We start from the raw sequence: 24,736 nt of genomic DNA, 5'->3' as shown, positions 1-24,736 counted from the left end.
CTGAGAGTCAGGGACTCTGATATCTCTAAGACAACATTTAGAACCATGTATGGACACTACGAATTTATTGTCATGCCTTTTGGTTTGACGAATGCACCGATGGTATTTATGGGATTGATGAACCGCATTTTTCAGAAATATTTGGATGATTTTGTTATCATATTCATTGATGATATATTGATTTATTCAAAGAATATGATTGAGCATGCTAATCATCTGAGGACTGTGTTGAGAATTTTGAGTACGGAGAAACTGTATGCTAAATTGTCGAAATGCGAGTTCTGGTTGAAACAGGTGATATTTTTGGGTCATATTATATCCGGAGACGGTATATCAGTTGATCCCAGTAAGGTTGAGGCAGTGATTTCGTGGCCGAGACCGACATCTGTACCCGAAATTCGCAGTTTCATGGGTTTGGCAGGATATTATCGCCGATTCATTAAAGATTTTTCGAGTATTGCCAAACCGATTACGCAGTTAACTCAGAAGAATGCTCCGTTTGTTTGGTCAGAAGACTGTGAATCCAGTTTTCTGGAATTGAAAAAGAGATTGACCAGTGCGCCTGTATTGACTATTCCTTCAGGTACTGGTGACTTTGTTGTTTATTGTGATGCATCTCACCGAGGATTGGGTTGTGTTTTGATGCAGCGGGGGCATGTGATTGCTTATGCCTCGAGACAGCTGAAACCCCATGAATCTCGATATCCAATTCATGATCTTGAATTGGCAGCCATAGTCTTTGCATTGAAGATATGGCGGCATTATTTGTACGGTGAGAAATTCGAGATTTATTCTGATCATAAAAGCTTGAAATATCTGTTTTCGCAATCAGAGCTGAATATGAGACAGTAGAGATGGCTGGATTTACTGAAAGACTTTGATTGTGAAATCAAATACTATCCGGGGAAGTCCAATGCAGCAGCAGATGCACTAAGTCGAAAGGTATGTGCACTATCCTTATCGAGTATAGGTGTCTCGAATTTGATAGAAGACTGCTGTTTGTCCGGATTAGCTTTTGAGACAGATTGTCAGCCTCTGAGATTACGTGCGATTCGAGCTGAACCAGAATTGATAGTGAGAATCAAAGAGGCACAGAAGGTTGATCAGAACATACAAAATTCGATTGCAATGGTCAGAGCTGGTCATCAATCGGAATATCAGGTTCGGAATAGTGTTTTGTATGTGAATAATCGTATTGTTGTGCCCAATGTTTTTGATTTGAGACAGCGAATACTGTCAGAAGCGCACAACAGTCTTTTTAGCGTTCATCCTGGTGGCAGGAAAATGTACAATGATTTAAAGGCACAGTATTGGTGGAAACAAATGAAATCTGATGTGACTAAATTTGTAGCCAAGTGTCTGAATTGTTAACAGGTGAAAGCTGAAAGAAAGAAACCAGGAGGATTGTTGCAGAGTTTGTCCATTCCTGAATGGAAATTGGATCACATTTCCATGGACTTTGTGACGCAGTTACCGAGATCCTCCAGAGGTTGTGATGCGATTTGGGTCGTGATTGATCGATTGACCAAATCTGCTTGTTTTATTCCATACAAAATGACCTACCGATATGACCAGATGGCTGATGTTTATGTCCGGGAAGTAGTGAGATTGGACGGAGTGCCGAAGTCGATTGTTTCAGACCGTGATCCTCGGTTTACTTCGCATTTCTGGCAGAGTTTGCAGCAAGCTCTTGGTACGAAGTTACATCTGAGTACCGCATATCATCCTCAGACTGATGGACAGTCAGAGCGGACTATCCAAACACTGGAAGATATGCTGAGAGCTATAGTGCTGGATTTTAGCACTAACTGGCAAGATGCGTTACCACTTTGTGAGTTTTCGTACAATAACAGCTATCAAACGAGTATTTAAATGCCTCCTTTTGAAGCGTTGTACGGAAAGAAATGAAGATCTCCTCTTTATTAGGATGATATCTCTGAAGCTCCTGAGACTGGACCTGATATGATCAGAGATATAACTGAAAAAGTGAAACTTATTCAGAAGAAAATGAAGGCAGCCCAGGATAGACAAGCCAAATATGCCAACCTTCGACGTAGACCGTTGGTATTTGAGGCAGGAGACCGAGTGTTCCTGAAGATTTCTCCTTTCAGGGGTGTTGTCCGATTTGGAAAGAAATGGAAATTGTCTCCGAGATATGTTGGTCTTTATGAAATTTTCGAAAAGATAGGAGATCATGCCTATCGACTCGCCTTGCCGCCTTCATTATCTGGAATACATGATGTCTTTCATGTATCGATGTTGCGGAAATATCTACCTGATGATTCTCACGTGATTCAGCCAGACGAGACCGAGCTGGATGAGACATTGAGTTATGTCGAGAAACCGATCCGGATTATCGATCGTAAAGAAAAAAAGCTCAGAACAAAGACGATTCCTCTTGTGAAAGTTCAATGGACTCGTCATGGCGTAGAAGAAGCGACTTGGGAGACTGAATCAGATATGAGACAAGAACTCCCAGCATTGTTTCACTGATGTAAATTTCTTATACAGTTTTGTATATATAATCCTTATTGATACGAATGAGATGCCTGTGATTTCGAGGACTAAATCGTATCTTAGGGGGGAGAAATTTAATGCCCGAGAATTAATCACTGTTCATTAATGATTATTGACTTATAATTTAATGTTATTATTGAAGGGCCAATTGAGACACGATTTAAGATAATGTGCGGCCATTTATGTTGAATTTCAGAATGTGTTGCCGAAGCAACACCGCACCCGCGCTCAGGAAGACACGGCACCCGCGGTGTGACGTGTTTTGCGAAGAAATGGGCCACGTTTTGGGAAATCATACATGATATATATATAGATAAACAAACGTAAGAAATCCTTCAGAATCAGAGAGAAATCGAGAAAAGGGTCCGAGGAATTGTGTTGAAAATCCTTACGCCTTTTGTGAGAAATCCGTCCGTCTGATTTTGAATCCGACTTCGGTACCGAGTTCCTAGCAACGTAGGCTACAACTGGACGTAAGTTTTACTACATTTTGACATGTTTTAGAATTATGATATTGTCAGAATTGAATGGAACTCATATATGATGTTCTTGATATGTTAGACATCGTAGAATCGAAGTCAGACTGAGAAACGGACTGATTATGAAATTGTTATGAATTTTTAGGATATATTGATTTATACCAGACATATTTGAATTGTGAATGGATTACGGATTGTATTACATATGGGTTATGGATTGTAACTATGATATGAGGATATTGTATTGACGGGAATATTGAAATTGTACCGTTATGTCGTTGATTTTGAATTAAATCAAGATTGATCAGATTGTTATTGATTTGAAAGATATATTGACATGAGATTATTGAAATTGTCATTGCCAGACAGACTGTGAATTCAGGACTTCGACTGAGCCAGAAATCGACGAAAGAAAGGTATAAGTCAATGTGGTATTGGGAGATCGACTTGAGTCGGTTTAGACTCGAGTTTCCCTAAATCACATACTTTACTTTATTGCATTGATATTTGCATTGATTTGACTGATGTACTTGTTTCTTGAATTATAGATAGCAGGAATCAGACGAGTAATCTTGTGACAGAAGTGCCTGATAGTGGTGGAATCGCCACGGGCACATTGCACGATGTCTCAAGATGGAATATTAGCGATAGAGCTACAGTCCATGATGGTTAGGTCAGGACACCGGATGTTGGTTATATCGAGTAAATAGGATTGGAATTCTTCTATTATGGAATTCGATATAGGAACACCATATTTGGTTATATCGAGTAATAGGATTAGAGTTCCTTCTATTACGGAATTCGATATAGGAATACCACATCTTGAAACCGGGATGCCTAGACTAGGATTGAGTCTAGTCTGGATGATAGAGTTATGAGCATTGTCGACAGTTTATGATTGTTTATGTTTCAGATTTTGATACATATATCTGTTACCTGATTACATGATTTATATTGTTTATATGATTGCATGTTTCGTTGATTTATACTGGGATTGATTCTCTCCGGAGTTATCCGGTTGTTGTCTTGTCTGTATGTGTACATGACAACAGGTGGGACAGGATCAGGGTCCAGGAGATGAGGAGAGATCGTGATAGAGTGGAGACTTCGGACTTTGATGTCTCTAGGGTTTTGACACTGGATATTTAGATGTTGAACCTTAGTTTTACAGATTTGTAGACTGTACAGGACTTGTACTGTATTTTATACGGAGTTGTATATTAGTTTGATTTCACTACGTTCCGCATTTTTAAAAAAAAAATTTAGACCCTATTTTTAATTGATTAATTAGTCCCAATTATGATTAAGAACTTGATTAGCGCCCGGGTCCTCACAACCGCAAAGAAAATAGTTACCTGCAATCACATCGTCTGGCGCATCCTGGGCCTGCTCCTCTGTCAGTGCGAACACTCGAGCCTGCTGTCTGGGAGGTTGGCTCACCGTCTGGCTACCTCTGGCTCGGGACTGAGTCTGTGCAGGTGGCAGCTGGAAGGAATGAACAGATGATGCTTGCTGCTCTGGCTGAGATACTGAACCAGATGCCCCAATACTCTGAGCTTGCTGTGCACCTCTTGAAAGGGATCGATATACGGTGTTCAAAATCGCAACGGAAGCACAAAATTTCTTTTGATTCATAAAAACCGAAATTTTGGTATAAAAATTTTCAAGAATGAACACCATGTACTAGTTGTGCAAACATATACAAAAATCCAACTATGTCATACATAGGGAGTTGAGAAAATATACCTATCAATCTTTGAAAGATTGATTGTGGCTCCAACCAAGTTGTAAACAACTTGGCTCTTCAATGGATGACAAGTCTACAAGCTTCCTCCTTACTCCAAAATTAGGCCCACTACTAACTAGGAAGATCCCCTCATATTTTGCACTAGAAAAATATGAGGATTTATCTTTGAGAAGTGATTTGTATCTCCAACAATTGAAGAAAAAAATGAGAAAGAAAATGGAGAGAAAACTAGAGCAATGTTTCGGCCATAGCTTGTGTGGAATGAGGGAGGATGAGTTGTTTTGGGGGTTGCAAAAAGTTGATCCAAAAAGGTGCATGCCATATCATTATTTTATTCAAAAGTAATCCCCAACTCTTCACCTCCCTAGCATGCTTTTCTAAGTGGGCTTGTAACTTTTACAAGGCCCATGGACTATTTAAACTGTCTCAAACAAATTTGAGCCCAATTAGACTTTACTTGATTTTACTCAAGCCCACTAGTTAAATAATTATTTCCAATTGGGCTCTACAAGGCCCAATATTATTTAATTAATTCAACACTTGAATTAATTTAATTATTTGGACTCTACTAGGTCCACTAGTGTTTAATTAATTCAACACTTGAATTAATTTAATTTAGTCCATAATAATGTTTATGAAAATCACAATTTTCAAATACATTATTCTCTTGGCCAAATTTTAATTTAGGAACACTTCCATAAATCAAAATTTACATTTCTCTCATAGAAGTCATACTTCTATTTTTCCTTACAATTATAAACTCATTTATAAGTCGTTCAACACATTGAACTATTTTCTCCTTCATAGAAGTCATACTTCTAATTTTTCTTACGCTTATAAACCCCTTTATAAGCCGTTCAACACATTGAACTATTTTTACTTCTCAACGGGATCTAGAAAGCTAGTACTTGTGTGGCCCTCAATGGTTCATTGATACAACTAGCCGTGGGTTCACATCTCCATGTGATTCGGACTAAACATGTCCTTATATTAGCATACCCCAATTGCTCCATTCTTATTTATCAACACCTTGATAATAAGAACGTCAGAACTCAAGTCTGATAGTACCCAACCAATCATGTTAAACGCCTAGCAGCATCGCTTACATGATTCCCTAGGTATCAAATGATAGTGCCTGCAAGAACCATTCAATTATGGTTAGCGTACAGTACGGTCCCTTCAACTCATATATCCCGATCGATTCGACAACCATTGGTTTATCGAGAGTTGTCAATGAATCGATACTATGTGTCATCTCGTAGTTGCATCGATGGTGTAATCTATGAAACACCTTTCATAATTACAACCATACTCTGGCCAGAGATTTCGATCTACATACACATGATAACACATAGGATATCCATACCCGAAGGTAAGCGGTGAATCCCCGACTACAATGCATCGACTCCTATGTGTTTCGACAGAACACCCAACCTTGCCACCTGATGACCCCATAAGAGTCGGTAAACAAGTCAAAGTGTAATTCTAGCACATAGAGTCTCAATGTTGTCCCGGGTCATAAGGACTAATTCTGTACAACCATAAACTAGGACTTTTCCACTCGATAAGTGAGAACCACTTGGAAAGTCCTTTTATGGAGGGTTGTTCAGTGCACTCTACAAGGAGCACCTATCTGCATGTTCGGACATCACAATGTCCCCTACCAATGAAACATGGTACTCACATCGCAGATACTAGTCTCTAACTCGAACGGCCTATATCCTTCTTAGTGGCGGCTGAATAGACTAGGAACCGTTTAGAATATACAGTATTACAAATATGAGTTTCATGATACTCATCATATGAGCATCTCATATTCTTTCTACTATTTGTATATTCAAGGGCTTTATCTATGCAACTAGCATGGGTATACAGATAAAGATTTTCCAAAATAATAATTTCAAATATTATTAAAATAAAGATTGCTTATACATAGAGTTTCATTATGAACACTCGGCCAACACTTGGCTCGACGGGCACCTACTCTAACAATCTCCCACTTGCACTAGAGCCAACTACCCATATGCTTTAAACCCATTGATTCGCGATGCTTGACGAATAATGGTCCAGGTAAAGGCTTAGCTAGTGGATCAACAACATTATCGGCGGAGCCGACTATGTCAAAAGACACTTCTCTTCTTTCCACAATCTCTCCGAGGATGTGGTACTTTATCAATACTAGTTTGGATTTCTGATGAGATCTAGGCTCCTTTGCTTGAGCTATAGCTCCCGTGTTGTCACACAACACCGGGACAGGAGCAACTCCATTAGGAATGACGTCCAACTCTTAGACGAAATTCCTTATCCAAACAGCCTCCCTTGTTGCATCTGATGCAACAATGTATTCGGCCTCTGTGCTGGAATCCGCAGTATTGTCTTGCTTGGAACTCTTCCAAGAGACAGCAGCACCATTGAGCATGAATACAAACCTAGAGGTTGACTTCGAGTCATCGATATCGCTTTGGAAGCTAGAGTCGGTATAGCCTTCCAATTTTAGTTCTCCACCCCATAGACCAAGAACAATTTATTGGTCCTTCTCAACTACTTGAGGATGTCTTTCACAGCTTTCAGTGTGGAAGACCAGGGTTCGATTGATATCTACTCACTACACTTAGTGCGAAAGCCACGTCAAGACGTGTAGATATCATCCCATACATAATGCTACCAATTGCCGAAGCATACGGAATGCGTGTCATCGCCACTATCTCTGCATCAGTCTTGGGAGACAGACTTGGATAGGGACACGCCATGACACATTGGTAGATGTCCTCCCTTGGACTCATCCATCGAGAACGGCTTCACGATGGTATCAATGTATGTGGACTGGGTGAGACCAAGCCATCTTCTCGATCTATCTCAATAGATCTGTATTCACAATACAAAAGATGCTTCACCCAAGTCGTGCATCGAGAACTTACTCGCTACCCATATATTAGTTGATTGCAACATTCCTACATCATTCCCAATGAGTAGAATGTCATCAACATACAACACCAGGAATGACACAACACTCCCACTGACCTTCTTATACATACACGGTTCCTCAAGATTCTTAGTAAAACCAAACTCTTTGATCGTACTATCGAATCTGATGTTCCAACTCCTAGATGCCTGCTTTAGATCATAAATAGATCTCTGAAGTTTGCATACCATATGCTCACTTCCGATATATGTAAACCCTTCAGGTTAAGACATGTAAATAACTTTCTTAAAATCCCCATTAAGAAAGTCTGTCTTGACATCCATCTGCCATATCTCATAGTCATACCATGCAGCTATGGCTAGCAAAATCCTTATGGACTTGAACATTGCGACTGGGGAAAAGGTTTCCTCAAAGTCAACTCCTTGTCTTTGAGTATATCCTTTTGCCACCAATCGCACCTTGAAGGTCAATATCTTCCCATCCATCCCAAGTCCCTATGGGAACAATTCCCTCAGGTGGATCCACAAGATCCTACACTTGGTTCGAATGCATGGAATTCAACTCAGATTCCATTGCTTCAAGTCACTTGGATGAATCGGCATCAGATAACGCTTCCTTGAAGGTCCTTGGATCACATCCATGGTTAGGCTCATCATGGCCCTTTTCAAGAAGCAGACCATACCTCATAGGTGGTCTCGAGACTCTCTCGGATCTTCTAGGAGCTTGTATCTCCTCTCTTGGCTCTTCGGGTGTGGGTTCTACAATTGTGGGTGTCTTTCGAACCTCTTCGAGTTCTATCATCTCCCCTTTTCTATCCAATAGAAATTCCTTTTTCCAAAAGGGTCGCATTCCTAGAAACAAACACTTTTGTTTCTTGGGGATGATAGAAGTAGTATCCAATCGAATTCATTGAATGTCCCACAAAGTAATATAAAATGGATCGATTATCCAATTTATCTCCCACTACCTGCTTCATAAGCAGGGTACCCCCATATTCTAAGATAAGAATACTTAGGAGGCTTACCCATCCATATCTCATATGGTGTATGCCTTTGAATGGACATTTAGTGGAATATCTTTTAATTTAAGTTATAGAGATCGTTTTCAAGTTCATTAGTACCAATCAAACATTCATTCATGTAAATGTTGCAAACACCTTTGCAAAATAAACAAGAATATCCATTTTTATCAACATAGAAATGGAAACAATGTTTTTACAAAATTAGGTACGAACAAAACATCTCATATAATTAACTTAAACTATTGTTCAATAATAAGTAAACATCTTCAATAGCCTTGGCAAGCAACTCTTGCTCCATTGCCCATCCTCTAGAAGGTCACACCTTCCTTAAGCATTCTACTTCTTCCCATCACCTGTAACCCATTACAGAGATGTGAGTCATAACCGGTATCTAATACCCAAGAAGTAGAGTTAATTGAAATGTTTACTTCAATTTAGAACATACCGTTTCCAGAACTCTTCTGGGCCAGATATTCCTTGCAATTTCGCCTCCAATGTCCAGGCTTCTTGCAGTGATGACATTCATCAGAAGTCTTGTCAGCCTTAACTGGTGTGGCTGCCACAACGGGATTCGGAGATTGCCTCAACAAGGGCACGTTCTTCTTGGGACGTTGGAAAGAACGCTTCTTTCCATTCCCATGTGGATCAATCTTCGTACTAGATTAAGAACCCACATAAAGAACCAACTTCTCTTTCTTGATGGTGGATTCAAACGTAACAAGCATATTCACCAACTCCTCAAGGGTCGGTTCAATCTTGTTCATGTTGAAGTTCACCACAAAAGGATCAAATGAGCTAGGCAGCGATAAGAGCAGCACGTCGGTGGTCAACTCTGAAGGCAAGATCAGATCCATGCCAACGAGCTTGTCCACGAGCCCGATCACCTTTAGGCCATGCTCATGGACCGAGGCCCTATCTTGCATGCGTAAAGTGATCAGCTCCTTGACGGTAGCATGCCTAAGAGGACGTGTTTGCTCTCCAAAGAGCTCCTTGAGGTGCAAATGAATGTCAGCAGCACTCTTTGCACCCTCAAAACGCCTCTGCAGCTCATCATTCATAGAAGTCAGCATATAACACTTGGCTATCAAGTCATGGTCACACCATTCCTTGTAAGCCTGCAATTCCTCAGGATTGCAGTGAGTCGGAGCCTCAACAGGGGGCGACTCATTCAGTGTATATGCTACCCTTTCCGAATTCAAGACGATTTTTAGGTTTCTTAGCCAAGTGAGGTAATTAGGTCCAGTTAATATGTTTTTGTCGAGTATTACGGATATTGGATTGCGAATCGATGACATCGTCAATTTGTACTGAAAAGTAAAAACAGATAAATGTTGATGACTATTTTAAAATATTTAGTAAGATATGAAGTTTGGACTTTTACTTCATAAATATTTGCTCCCACTGTTTTGACATCTTTCACTACCCTCTAGTGAAAGCGGGAAACTCATTTCCTCAGTAGGTACGTAAGGTCCAATTAGCGAATTATGATCCCGAATAATATCAGCCAATCACAATTCCTAAAAGGTAGTTTCCAATTGCATCACAATGCAACCCTCTACGTAAACATTTGTCTCACGTTTGATTAGGACCCAATAATATGACGTCGTTCATCTTCACGTGTCAAGCCTTACCCATCGATGTTGAACCTTAATGGACGGTCGCCATGAGTTCCCTCAATAATATGAGCCGAAATCATTGGAGTTCCACGTAGTTCACATCACTATGTCAATGGATGTCACAGCTTTCCGGCACCCAGAGCTCCCCCAATAATATGAGCCGAGCCCCGAGTACGGGTAGCGTTCATCATGCACCCATTGTCGATGGAAGACAAGGAAATTATAAACAAATTTATAATTCCCCTTTTCGGGCTTGATATTAATTTTGAATCTTATTCAAAATGAGGGTTTTTTAATTTTGAAAGGTCTCATCATTAATTTTATTTAAAAAGCTCGTCATGTTTGATCGTATGTTTGCCGGATTCATGCAACTTTGTTATTATCATAATAATAACGCACATACTCATTATTTATAACATATCATGCATATATTATAAACAGTAAACAAAACAAGGATGATCAATCGCCCCAAAACTAATGGCCCGTGTGAGCTAAACACGGGCCTAGGTCCAATCCTAGGGAAATGCATGGGATGCAAATGCAACATTTACATAAGCTTCCAATATTTACATGTCTTCGATCTTCATAATCATCATGGCCACCATCTTCCAATCTTGATCATCCACTATACTAATATTTACAAATAAATATCCATGGCAAATATGGATACATCTCATGGGGTGGGAACGGGCCATAAACCAAGCCCACTTTAAATTTGATAATTATTACAATCATTCAACACAAAATATCCTAGCATACACCTAGCAAATTGGGCTTGGGCTTTTGATCATCCTTCATGCATAATATCACATATCATACACCATCAATTAATTATCACAATAATTAATTGATTCAATATTATATATCTTGATCCAAGCACTAACCGCCACGATTATAAACTAAATTAACAAAGTATACAAACACCTTTGTCTACTTTCAAATTAATTTATTTATAACCGAATTTCTTGTAAATCACCATTTACTATAAATATTTAAAGTCCAACTTAAAATATTCATTTCATGAGAAAATATTTACAACTTTTGTAATTTTAAACTTAAGGGCCCAAAAACTCATTTTTCACCAAAATATTTTGGCCCATTTAAAATTCACAAATATGTTGATCATCTAATGGCCCAACAACATCAAGGCCCATGACACTTTGATTATCCAAAACACTTTTGGAAACCCTAGTCGTCATCGCCGTCGCCGGAGCTCCGTCGCCGGATTCCGGCCAACATTCCGGCCAACATGTAAAAATAATTTTGAGAGGGGGGGTTTCGGGCAGCCCCTCGGGCAGCCCGAGGCGCCCGAAATGGGCAGCAACTTGCTGCCATAAAAAGCCCCAAATCCGGCCTTGAATCGTTGCAAAACTTCATCTCAATCGGTTAGAAATTGACCTCAATATAACATCATGTATATGTTGCACAAAAACTAGTAACCTTAGCTCTTGATACCACTTGAAAGGGATCGATATACGGTGTTCAAAATCGCAACAGAAGCACAAAATTTCTTTTGATTCATAAAAACCGAAATTTTGGTATAAAAATTTTCAAGAATGAACACCATGTACTAGTTGTGCAAACATATACAAAAATCCAACTATGTCATACATAGGGAGTTGAGAAAATATACCTATCAATCTTTGAAAGATTGATTGTGGCTCCAACCAAGTTGTAAACAACTTGGCTCTTCAATGGATGACAAGTCTACAAGCTTCCTCCTTACTCCAAAATTAGGCCCACCACTAACTAGGAAGATCCCCTCATATTTTGCACTAGAAAAATATGAGGATTTATCTTTGAGAAGTGATTTGTATCTCCAACAATTGAAGAACAAAATGAGAAAGAAAATGGAGAGAAAACTAGAGCAATGTTTCGGCCATAGCTTGTGTGGAATGAGGGAGGATGAGTTGTTTTGGGGGTTGCAAAAAGTTGATCCAAAAAGGTGCATGCCATACCATTATTTTATTCAAAAGTAATCCCCAACTCTTCACCTCCCTAGCATGCTTTTCTAAGTGGGCTTGTAACTTTTACAAGGCCCATGGACTATTTAAATTGTCTCAAACAAATTTGAGCCCAATTAGACTTTACTTGATTTTACTCAAGCCCACTAGTTAAATAATTATTTCCAATTGGGCTCTACAAGGCCCAATATTATTTAATTAATTCAACACTTGAATTAATTTAATTATTTGGACTCTACTAGGTCCACTAGTGTTTAATTAATTCAACACTTGAATTAATTTAATTTAGTCCATAATAATGTTTATGAAAATTACAATTTTCAAATACATTATTCTCTTGGCCAAATTTTAATTTAGGAACACTTCCATAAATCAAAATTTACATTTCTCTCATAGAAGTCATACTTCTATTTTTCCTTACACTTATAAACTCATTTATAAGTCGTTCAACACATTGAACTATTTTCTCCTTCATAGAAGTCATACTTCTAATTTTTCTTACGCTTATAAACCCCTTTATAAGCCGTTCAACACATTGAACTATTTTTACTTCTCAACGGGATCTAGAAAGCTAGTACTTGTGTGGCCCTCAATGGTTCATTGATACAACTAGCCGTGGGTTCACATCTCCATGTGATTCGGACTAAACATGTCCTTATATTAGCATACCCCAATTGCTCCATTCTTATTTATCAACACCTTGATAATAAGAACGTCAGAACTCAAGTCTGATAGTACCCAACCAATCATGTTAAACGCCTAGCAGCATCGCTTACATGATTCCCTAGGTATCAAATGATAGTGCCTGCAAGAACCATTCAATTATGGTTAGCGTACAGTACGGTCCCTTCAACTCATATATCCCGATCGATTCGACAACCATTGGTTTATCTAGAGTTGTCAATGAATCGATACTATGTGTCATGTCGTAGTTGCATCGATGGTGTAATCTATGAAACACCTTTCATAATTACAACCATACTCTGGCCAGAGATTTCGATCTACATAGACATGATAACACATAGGATATCCATACCCGAAGGTAAGCGGTGAATCCTCGACTACAATGCATCGACTCCTATGTGTTTCGACAGAACACCCAACCTTGCCACCTGATGACCCCATAAGAGTCGGTAAACAAGTCAAAGTGTAATTCTAGCACATAGAGTCTCAATGTTGTCCCAGGTCATAAGGACTAATTCTGTACAACCATAAACTAGGACTTTTCTACTCGATAAGTGAGAACCACTTGGAAAGTTCCTTTTATGGAGGGTTGTTCAGTGCACTCTACAAGGAGCACCTATCTGCATGTTCGGACATCACAATGTCCCCTACCAATGAAACATGGTACTCACATCGCAGATACTAGTCTCTAACTCGAGCGGCCTATATCCTTCTTAGTGGCGGCTGAATCGACTAGGAACCGTTTAGAATATACAGTATTACAAATATGAGTTTCATGATACTCATCATATGAGCATCTCATATTCTTTCTACTATTTGTATATTCAAGGGCTTTATCTATGCAACTAGCATGGGTATACAGATAAAGATTTGCCAAAATAATAATTTCAAATATTATTAAAATAAAGATTTCTTATACATAGAGTTTCATTGTGAACACTCGGCCAGCACTTGGCTCGACGGGCACCTACTCTAACACCTCTCTGTAGACAAACTCTGGCAAAGTGTCCTGCTGTCTACAAATATTGCATCGGCCCATGACTCCCTGGCACTGCTCAGTGGCATGCCTGCCTCCACAAGAACTACAGTACACACCTGTATATTGGGTATTCTGGCCAGGACCTCTCTGTCGTGACCCATTGGAGCTCGATGAACTGCTCCCTGATCTCTTGAAATGCTTGCCTCTAGCTTTCAAAGAATCTTTCTTGCCACTACTACTGCTTCCACTATCAAATCAAGGAGGAGGTGGAAACTGGGCGACGGGCTGTGGCTGTCTCTGACTTTGAACACTATAGGAAGCACCTCGCTGCCTAATCAAGCCAGCCTCTGCTCCTTTTCGCTCTATTCAATGCATCAGAAAAAGTGTTGGGTCGCCCAGTGTTCACTAAAGTAAAAATATCCGGGTTCAAGCCATTGATGAAATGATCGGCGACCGCTTCATCATTTCTTGCCACGTGTGGTGCAAATCGGAGCAAGGAATAAAACTTGGCAACATACTCTTCTATGTTCCACTGCCCCTGTCTCAAATTGGCAAATTCTGCCCCTTTGTCTTTTCGATAGGAGACTGGAAAGAAACGCTGATAAAATTCATCTTTGAATACCTTCCAAGTAATATCGATCCCTCGATGCTCCAATGCTCTTTTCGTGGTAAGCCACCAACTCTTTGCCACTTCTTGCAACTGATGCCCAATAAGTTTCACTCTTCGTTCATCTGTATAAGCAAGAGATTCAAATAGCATCTCTATATCTTCTAGACTAGCTCTCACAATCCACTGCAGTCTCCGTACCCTTCAAAGTCGGGGGATGGAATGACTGAAACCTCTTCAATAACGTCTCCATAGGTGTAGCAGTAACGTCCATCTGAGTACCTGACGTACTACCCTGTTCTGGCACTTGACCTGCAGCTGGTGGTGGTATTCTTCTAGGCGGCATATCTGATTATCAAAAAGATCAGTACACAATCTATACAAGCTGTCTCAGCCCTCCTCTGATCATATACCTCTGATCTAGAATCGGTTCGGATTCAGGCTTGACAAATACATGTTGCAATCAACTCCGATAACAATACAACATGTAATAGGGAAAGCACTAAATCATGCTAGCACATCAAAATAAAGGAAGATGACTCGATCTATCCCGCTCATTCTACTCTATCTCAGTCTACAGAACCTACTGCTCTGATACCACCTGTTGTGGGGACCCGGGCTCTAACTCAATTCTTTTGGGATTTATTGGATCTTTTCTAAGAAAATGTTGGTCAAAATTTTGCTTTTTAACATTAATTCAAATTTATATAAATCATACATAAGCAACAACTCTATTTCATTCAAACATAAATAGATACAAGTCTTGTTCTATTTTCATAATACAAACTAGTGTTCACTACCAACTGCAATTCATATATAGTACATGTCTAGTAAAAACCACTAGTAATCTTCTGCGCCCATAGTCTTCACTCTATCAATCTCTCATCCTCGTCGAGACGCAGATTCTGTCCCACCTGTTTCCATGCACACATAAAGACACAACAACAGCCGGAAACTCCGGTGAGAACGAATCCCAGTATAAAACATGTATATATACATATACACAATCATAAATCATGAACATGCTATTATCGTGAAGCAAACTAAAATCAAAAGGTTCCATAATCTAGGAACCAAGTCAATATAGCATGCAACTCAATCAAATCATATCTTGACTCGACTCAACTCTAACTCTAGGGATCCCGGTGTGAATAAGACGTCACTGTCTGTCACCTACCCTCCCAATCGGGGTGACGGTACGTCTTATTCCTAGACTGCGGCCCTATCTATATCGAATGTCTACAATCAGAGGAAGTCTGCTCCTATTCGTCGATACCACAGAACGTCTAGTTTGGAAAGTCTGCCAATGACTCCTATCTCAATGCTTGAATATAAATCTATAAACAAGGCATAATCGTAATCAAACATAAACAACAATCTAGTATGTGATTTTGTGAAACTCCAATCAAGTCTGATTCGAATCATATCTCCAGAATTCACATGAATTATACCTTTCGTCGCACAGTATTTGTCGTGGTCAAGATCTCGTTATCAATCTGATAATATCAACTCTAAAATGGCAATGCAGAGAGGTACAATATCATTCACCAACTCCATTCAATGTATATAAAATCAATAATCAATCTCGATATAAATTTTGACGGCATAACGACGTGATTTCTCAATACCAATCAACTCAAACAATGATAATCTATAATAATCAACTCATAACCATCACCATATATGCACCATCAATCTCAAAATCGGTATATCCTCATATATATATAAGCTGGAATTTCATACGAATCGCATACGACATCCGATAATCGATCCGTTTACAATTCTACGACATCTATGATCCCAAGAACATATAATCACAAACATATCCGAATTTCCTCAACATGTCAACTTCAAAACATGCTGAAAGGATATAAAAAGTATACCCATTTTAAAGCCCTTGTCAAGAGGAACACGAATCTCGTCTCGGATTTAAGTTTGGATGGCTAGATGTTGCACAAACTCAATTATAGAATGGGAGAAACTTTGAAGCTTTCATGTTAGTTGTCTTGGTGCTCTGCTTGCTGAAATGAGAAGGAAATGACTCATGTTCGAAGTACATATATATATATCATGCCATGTGTCAACTTAAGATGCAAAGGTGGATCTCTCGCATCCAGCACCGCGGGTGCGCTCCTTCCGGACCGCGGGTGCGCTTAGCTCTCGGTAGCCATATCCAAAAAATGCCCCAACTCTCTGTCCATCAATCGCGGGTGCGGTAGCTTCCTAGCGTGGGTGCGCTCATGCTACTGTAACTCTTCCACATTTCATGAACCACAACCGCGGGTGCGGTCTTGTTTGAGGCGCGGGTGCGGTCTCTTCTTCATTCAAAACTCTAGTTTTTTCTCATGCCTTTCCTACTCCCATCTCATTTAGTGCCTCTCATTACAGGTCATGCATTCTCGTATCTTCGAATATCACATCAATGAAGACTAATAAATCTCAAGCCTTACAGGTAAGCCACCCAAATATTCTTATCTTAGAATATCAAGGTGCCCTGCTTATGTGAAGCAGGTAGTGGGAGATAAATTGGTTGTCGATCCATTTTATGTTACTTTGTGGGATATCCAAAGAACTCTGTTGGATATTATTTCTATCATCTCCAAGAAACAAAGGTGTTTGTTTCTAGGAATGCAACCTTTTTGGAAAAAGAATTTCTATTGGATAGAAAAGGGGAGATGATAGAACTCGAAGAGGTTCGAGAAACACCCACAATTATAGAACCCACACCCGAAGAGCCAAGAGAGGCGATACAAGCTCCTAGAAAATCCGAGAGAGTCTCGAGACCACCTATGAGGTATGGTCTGCTTCTTGAAGAGGGCCATGATGAGCCTAACCATGGATGTGATCCAAGGACCTTCAAGGAAGCATTATCTGATGCCGATTCATCCAAGTGGCTTGAAGAAATGGAATCTGAGATGAATTCCATGCATTCGAACAAAGTGTGGAATTTCGTGGATCCACCTGAGGGAATTGTTCCCATAGGGTTTAATGGATTTACAAGAGGAAACTTGGGGCGGATGGGAAGGTATTGACCTTCAAGGCGCGATTGGTAGCAAAAGGATATACTCAAAGAACAGGAGTTGACTTTGAGGAAACCTTTTCTCCAGTTGCAATGTTCAAGTTCATAAGGATATTGCTAGCCATAGCTGTATGGTATGACTATGAGATATGGAAGATGGATGTGAAGACAGCCTTTCTGTAACCCCTCTGACCAGTTTTAATAAAATAGTAGCGGAATTTAAAATTTTCTTTAAAAGAAAGAAGGATTTAGAATACATTTCAATATATAATCAAAAGTATCTACATGATCAATAAAATGAGGCAACAAAATACAAAATATCATTTTTGTGATCATGTCCAAAATGCTAGCAAAATAGTCTTCTTCCTTCTTTCTCTTATGCATATGACTCCGCCCCAATAAACGTCTAGGCTCGTCGCTCTTATCTGTATCACATGAAATAACTGAAATGAGTACAAAACTCAGCAAGTGGAACTATTACATAGCAATGGATACATAGCATACTCTGGAAAACATAACTTTGAAAACATTAAATACCATCAACTCTGAAACATAAATATCATAGCATGAATAGCAAAAGCGATGGTATTTATCTTTTATCTGATGGATTGATATCCAGATAGTATCTCTGTCTCTGTACCTATATCCCATCGATATAAATCGATAATCTGTTAAAATATAAGCCTATGGTCGTTGATCAACTAATTGCATGCAATCTCTGACTATGTATCTATCAATCCAATAAATCATTTGAACTCTCTTTTAGGCACTAAACCAAGCACTTTGCATACTCTTTTCTTTTGTATTCCCTTTGACATAAATGAGACATAAAATGCATCTAATATACAACAAAGTGTATTAATACATAGCATGAAGCAATTAGAAGGGAATAACATGTTAAAACCATTGAAAAACAATACATATATTATCATGTGAGCACAAGGAAATGAATTCCACTTACTACACTTGGATCACTTGATTATATTCTCTTGGTACACTTCCTACAACAATAAACCATATATTGCCCATTAATAACCCAATAATCAAACAACCATAGCAAAAAAATCCATAAAACAAACACCATCAACAAACCCATGATTTCTCCCAACACCAAAAACCAATGATTAAACTATACCACAAGCTTACCTTAGCTCCTTGAACCAACAATGACTTTGTTCTCACTACAATAATCCAACAACAAACTTGAATCAAAGGAAGGAAATGGAACCCTAGCTTTCCCCCTTGAGCTGAAAACCGAGAAGTGAGGAGAGAAATGAGAGAATAAGAGCCAACTCTTGTCTTATATCACTTAAAATACCAAAACACGTTTTTACTGTTTATGCACCGTGGGTGCGCTATATGTACATATCCAAAAATCCGAAGGAGACGACCGCGGGTGCTGTGGGGACCCAGGCTCTAACTCGACTATCTTTGGGATTAATTGAATATTTGCTAAAAAATGTGGGTCAAAATTTTGCTTTTAATATAAAAAACAATTCTATATAAATCATACATCAATATCATCTCTATTTTATTTCATCAAACATTGGTACATGTCCTGTTCCATTACAATCATACAAACCAGTGTTATCAACAAACTACATAATACATGTAGAACATCTAGCTTATCTTCTACGCCCGAAATCACCACGCTATCTCGATCTCTCATCCTTGTCTCGACCCTGATCCTTCCCCACTTGTTTTCATGTACAAATACAGACACAACCACAGCCGGAAACTCCGGTGAGAACAAATCCCAGTATAAAACATGTATACATGAATGTCATGCAAGAGAATACGAAATCATAATACATGAATCAGTAATTAAGACACATTAGTGAATACAGATAAAACTCTTCGACTCTTATTCTTTGACTTGACTCATATCTAAGTCTAGGGATCCTGGTGTAAATAAGACATAACAAATCTCCCACCTACTCTCCCGATCGGGGTGGCGGTATGTAATGCCCGAGAATTAATTATTATAATCAGACGTTGGTCATTGACATGATTGAGGTTATAAGAACTCAAATGATGAGGCCGGGGGTCGTTGCATGGTTAGCCAAGAATTTGAACAGAACCTTCGGCGCTCGAGCGGTTGAAAAAGACCGCCCGAGCGCCAATGCACCACCATATTTTTTAGGACAGAATGTCTGGCGCCCGAGCGGTAGAAAATGACCGCCCGAGCGCCAGGGTGTAAACTGCCGAAGATTGGACAGAAGGTTTCGCGCCCGAGCGGTAAAGATTGACCGCTCGAGCGCGAATCATGCAAAACGAAATCGCCCCACTTGCCTTCTTGCATGTGCGAGTATATATATATGTATATATATAGATGCACGAATTCCATCAGAAATCATAAACAAAAGAATCGAGAAAGGTTTCTGAAAAAGAGTGAAAAATCCTTACGCCTTTTGTGAGAAATCCGTCCGTCAGATTTTGAATCCGACTTCGGTACCGTGTTCCTATCAATGCAGGCTACAACTGGACGTAAGTTTTGTTACGTTTAGACATGATTTGAATTTATGATATTGTCAGAATTGAATATGAATCAGATATGATGTTTCTGCTACAGTAGACATGGCATAAATGAATCAGATATGATGTTTCTGCTACAGTAGACAATGGCATAATTGACATATTGTATTCGATATTGTCATTTCAGATTGATATGGACAGATTTGAGTACAGGTCATCGTTTTCGTCAGACAGGGACGACAAAGGTATAATTCATGTGATATCTGGGAAGACATAACTCAAATCAGATCTCATTTGAGTTTCCCAATAAAATCACATATTAGATTATTGTTATATTCTGATAAGAATATTCTTGTTTATATGCTGATATGCTACTGCTTTGTTTATAGATTTATATGCATTGCATTTAAGATAGGGAGTCTTGACAGATCCGTCAAACTTCTAGACGTTCGGTGATATCACAGCTTAGGGGAAGATTCACTCTCCTATTGTAGATGTGGATACAGATTAGACCGAAGTCTAGGAATAAGACGTACCGTCACCCCGATTGGAGAGTAGGTGATAGATCGTCTTATTCACAACGGGATCCCTAGAGTTATAGTTGAGTCGAGTCTAGACATGATTTGACTAGAACTGCATGCGTTTATAGATGTGGTTTCATAGACTATGAAACCCATATTTATTGCTTTCAGTCATGATAGCATGTTTATATGATTTGATTTAAATTGCATGTTTATCTGAATTGAGTTGCATGCTTATTTTGATTTGATTTCATAGATTATGAAATCTATTACTTTTGAATACGATCATGATAGCATGTTTTATGATTTAGATTGCTTCTATACATGATTACCATGTTTTATACTGGGATTTATTCTCACCGGAGTTATTCGGCTGTTGTCTTGTTTTGTATGTGTGCATGACAACAGGTGGGGCAGGATCAGGGTCGAGAAGATGACGAGAGAAGACGAGTTTAGCGTGGTGATTCCGGACTTATTGTAGAGTAGGTGTTATTAATTGATTATAGTATTTGAACCTTAGTTGAACTAGATAAATGTTGTACAAGATATGTATTATTATACTGATTTGTATAATAGCATGATTCCATTACCTTCCGCATTGACATTTTAAAAAGAAAAATTTTTAGACCCTGTTTATCTTAATTGATAATTAAGTCCCAAAGATGATTAAGAAAAAGATCAGCGTCCGGGTCCCCACAACAGGTGGTATCAGAGCCGATAGTTCCTTTAGACTTAGATTATCAGAGCGATAGATCCTTTAGATTGAGATAGTCAGAACTGATAGATCCTTTAGACTGAGATAGAAGAGAATGAGCGGGGTAGATTGAATTTTCTTTCCTTGCATGTGATTGCTAGCATGAGAATTATTTCACTGTTGACTTACATTGTGTGTGCTAGCATGATTTATTGCTTTCCCTATTACATGTTGTTTGTTATCTGAGTTGATTACAGCATGTAATTACCAAGACTGAATCAGAACCGAGTCTGAATCAGAGGTATATGATCAGAGGAGGGCTGAGACAGATTATACAGATTGTGTATTAATTTGTTTGATATTCAGATATACCGCCTCGGAGATTTCCAGAAAGGGGTAGTACCTCGTCTGAACAGATAGATGCATTAGAAACTCAGCTAGAAGAAAAGATGAAAGAGTTTCAGTTATTACAGCCGCCGGTTTTGAGTGTACCGAGACATCTGAAGATTGTTAGAACTGGTTTGATGATATAGAAATCTTGTTCGATTTACTTGATTGTACAGATGAACAGAGAGTTAAAATGGTGCCTTATCAGTTACGAGAAGCCGCCAGGAGTTGGTGGATTACCAGTAGAAGAATATGGGCACAGAGAGGTACAGTGATTCCGTGGGAAATATTCAGAACTGAATTCTATCGAAGATTTTCTCAGCTTCGTACCGAGAGGACAAGAAATTAGAGTTTGAGAATTTGAGCCAAGGGCAGCTAAATATTGACGAATATATTGCTAAATTCTCGACTCTAATGCGTTTTGCTCCTCATCTAGCTGGAAATGATGAAGCTATAGTAAATCAATTCATCAGAGGGTTGAACTCAGAGGTAGTTGCATTTATGAATCTGCAGCGACCTTACCATTTTGCTGATGTCTTGAGTAGAGCGAAGAGAGCTGAGGCAAGTCTGATTAGACAATTGTCAAGGTTGTGTGTGAAGCCACCTCAGACACAGCAATCCCCTCTTCGATATGATCACGGCAGTACGAGTGGGAAGCAAGATGTGCTGAAAGCTCGAAAGAAGCCATTTAAGAAGTTGGGAAGTGGTTCTTCTAGCTCCAGTGGTTCTAGCCCGAGTTATACTGGAGTGTATTGCAGCACTTGCGGAGGAAGACATCCCACGGAGCTATGCCAGGGAGTTACTGGTAGTTGTCGTATCTGTCGACAGCCGGGGCACTTTGCTAGAGTTTGTCCCCAGAGAGATTCCCGAAGATTTCAGGGATCAGGACCATCTGGTGGGAGTGACCGAGGAACAGACCCAAGAGGCACTTGATGATATAGTAACAGGTACTATTCTTTATGATTCTATTGCATATCTATTGATATATACTAATGCATTTGTTAAGAATAGCTTTGACTGAGTGCATGGAAATATGCTGTATCTGTTGGGTTGTATGTACTGTAGTATTGATGTCCTTGCTTGTTGACGAAATGTTGATATCAGAGATTTCTGTATATATTGTATACTATAGTAAGATGAGAATGAAATAGAAATAGATTATGATGTACTTGTGTTTTCTGATTTGAACGCATTATTGATGTTAATATGCTGAACAAGTACAAACAAATGGTAGAATTTTACCAGAAATGGTAAGAGTTAGATCAGAGATAACTGATCAGTGGAGATACCACGATAAGGATTCTAGATTTAGAATTCCTTTGGTATCTGTAATGTCTATGACTCGATAAATACAGAAAGAAACAGATAGTATCCTTATGTATTCGGTAGATCTACTGAAATCGAGCCTAGCATTGGCAGATTTGCCAGTGATATAAGGGTGGGCTGATGTTTGCCTAGATAAGATTTTAGAATTGCCTTATACCAGATAAGATTTCAGATTTGTGTTTTATATCAGAAAGATAGATTTCAGAATTGAATTCAGATCAAATATTGTTTGTGTTTTGGAATTCATCACAGAATAACATTGAATGTACAGAATGATACAGAATGAATTGAAAGATCAGTAGAAGAGTACCGACCAGGAGTTACATCTGATTTAGTGTTTCTCTTTGGCATGTGTCAGCATATTCAGAGATGTTCTGATGATTCTATACTTGTTATATCTATGAAATTTTGATATAATTGCAGTATTTGATTGATCGAATCGAATATCTGAAGATTGTATTAAATATTTTAAGAACCGTAATGAATGTATACAGAAGTTATTAAGATAAGAATCCCGCTTGAAACAGATTGTATTCAGAGTATGCGTTATCTGAAGTTAGTATACAGATTGATTTCGATACCGTTGAGATTTTGATTAGTGATTGATAAGATACCAATATCAGAAAGATCAGAAATTTCAGAAATGTCAGAATTGGCAGAGATATATTTTGTCTGATTTGGTAGATTATTTTATGCGAATGTTGCTTTATATGTGCTGAGTATTGTTATTGCTCTAAATCAGTATTTGAGACATCTTATATTGTTTTGGGAGCATATTTTATTTGCAGATAAGATATATCAGTTGATCAGAATGACATGAAGATATTTATCAGAAATCCTTGTGTTATGAGTTCACTGAACTCACTAGATCTGTATAAGATATTGATTTTTCGTGTCTGATTTGATATTACTGTTGTTTTGAATCCGTATATGTTACAGATTAGTGTGAACTGGAGAGAGTATATATAGTTTCAACCGAATCAGAGTTGAATTCAAGAGTTACAGTAATTCAAGAATGTGATCAGAATGTTCAGAACTTGATTGTAATAACCAGAATAGGGTATCTATCAGAGTAATAGATATGTGATTCTGTATTTTATATGAGACTGATTACCTTATGATGTCAGAATGTTTCAGAATTGTATAACAGAATTGATATCGATAGTCAGAGCCGAATAACAGGTAGGTATTTCTTCTTTAAACTATGTTATTAACTGATTTTGTTTATGTCAGTAGTTCGAAGTTGAAATCACAGATAATGTCAGAAATGCGCAGTAGCGACTTCAGTTGTCATATTTGTGACTGAGTGTAATGCCCCAGAATTGTTGTAGAATTGATCAGACAAGATTAATGAAATATCCCAAGACTTGTAGAATTGATCAGATAAGATTATGGGATGTTGCTCGGAGCAAAATATAAATTTTCAGAACGTGCAAGATCGCACCCGCGCCCTTGTTTACACCGCACCCGCGGTGTAAGTCCAGTAGGGTAGGAATTTTGTGCGAAGCAAGACCGCACCCGCGGTCTTGCATACACCGCACCCGCGGTGCCAGACCGCTCCGGCGGTATTCGAAGAGCCGCACCCGCGGTCATGAATTGTGCATTTTAGATAGAATTGCCGAGTCTAAAGCGCACCCGCGGTGCTGCAGGGACCGCACTCGCGGTGTGACGTGCAAAGCTAAGAACTATGCCACGATTTTGAACATGCATGTAGTATATATATAAGTGGAACTCGTGTCTTTCAGAGGAGAAAGAAGCAGAAATCGAAGGTTGGAGA

Source organism: Primulina eburnea, chromosome 1, assembly GCF_022965805.1.
Source record: "Primulina eburnea isolate SZY01 chromosome 1, ASM2296580v1, whole genome shotgun sequence".
NCBI lineage: Eukaryota > Viridiplantae > Streptophyta > Magnoliopsida > Lamiales > Gesneriaceae > Primulina > Primulina eburnea.
Note: the sequence above shows the minus strand (reverse complement) of the source record.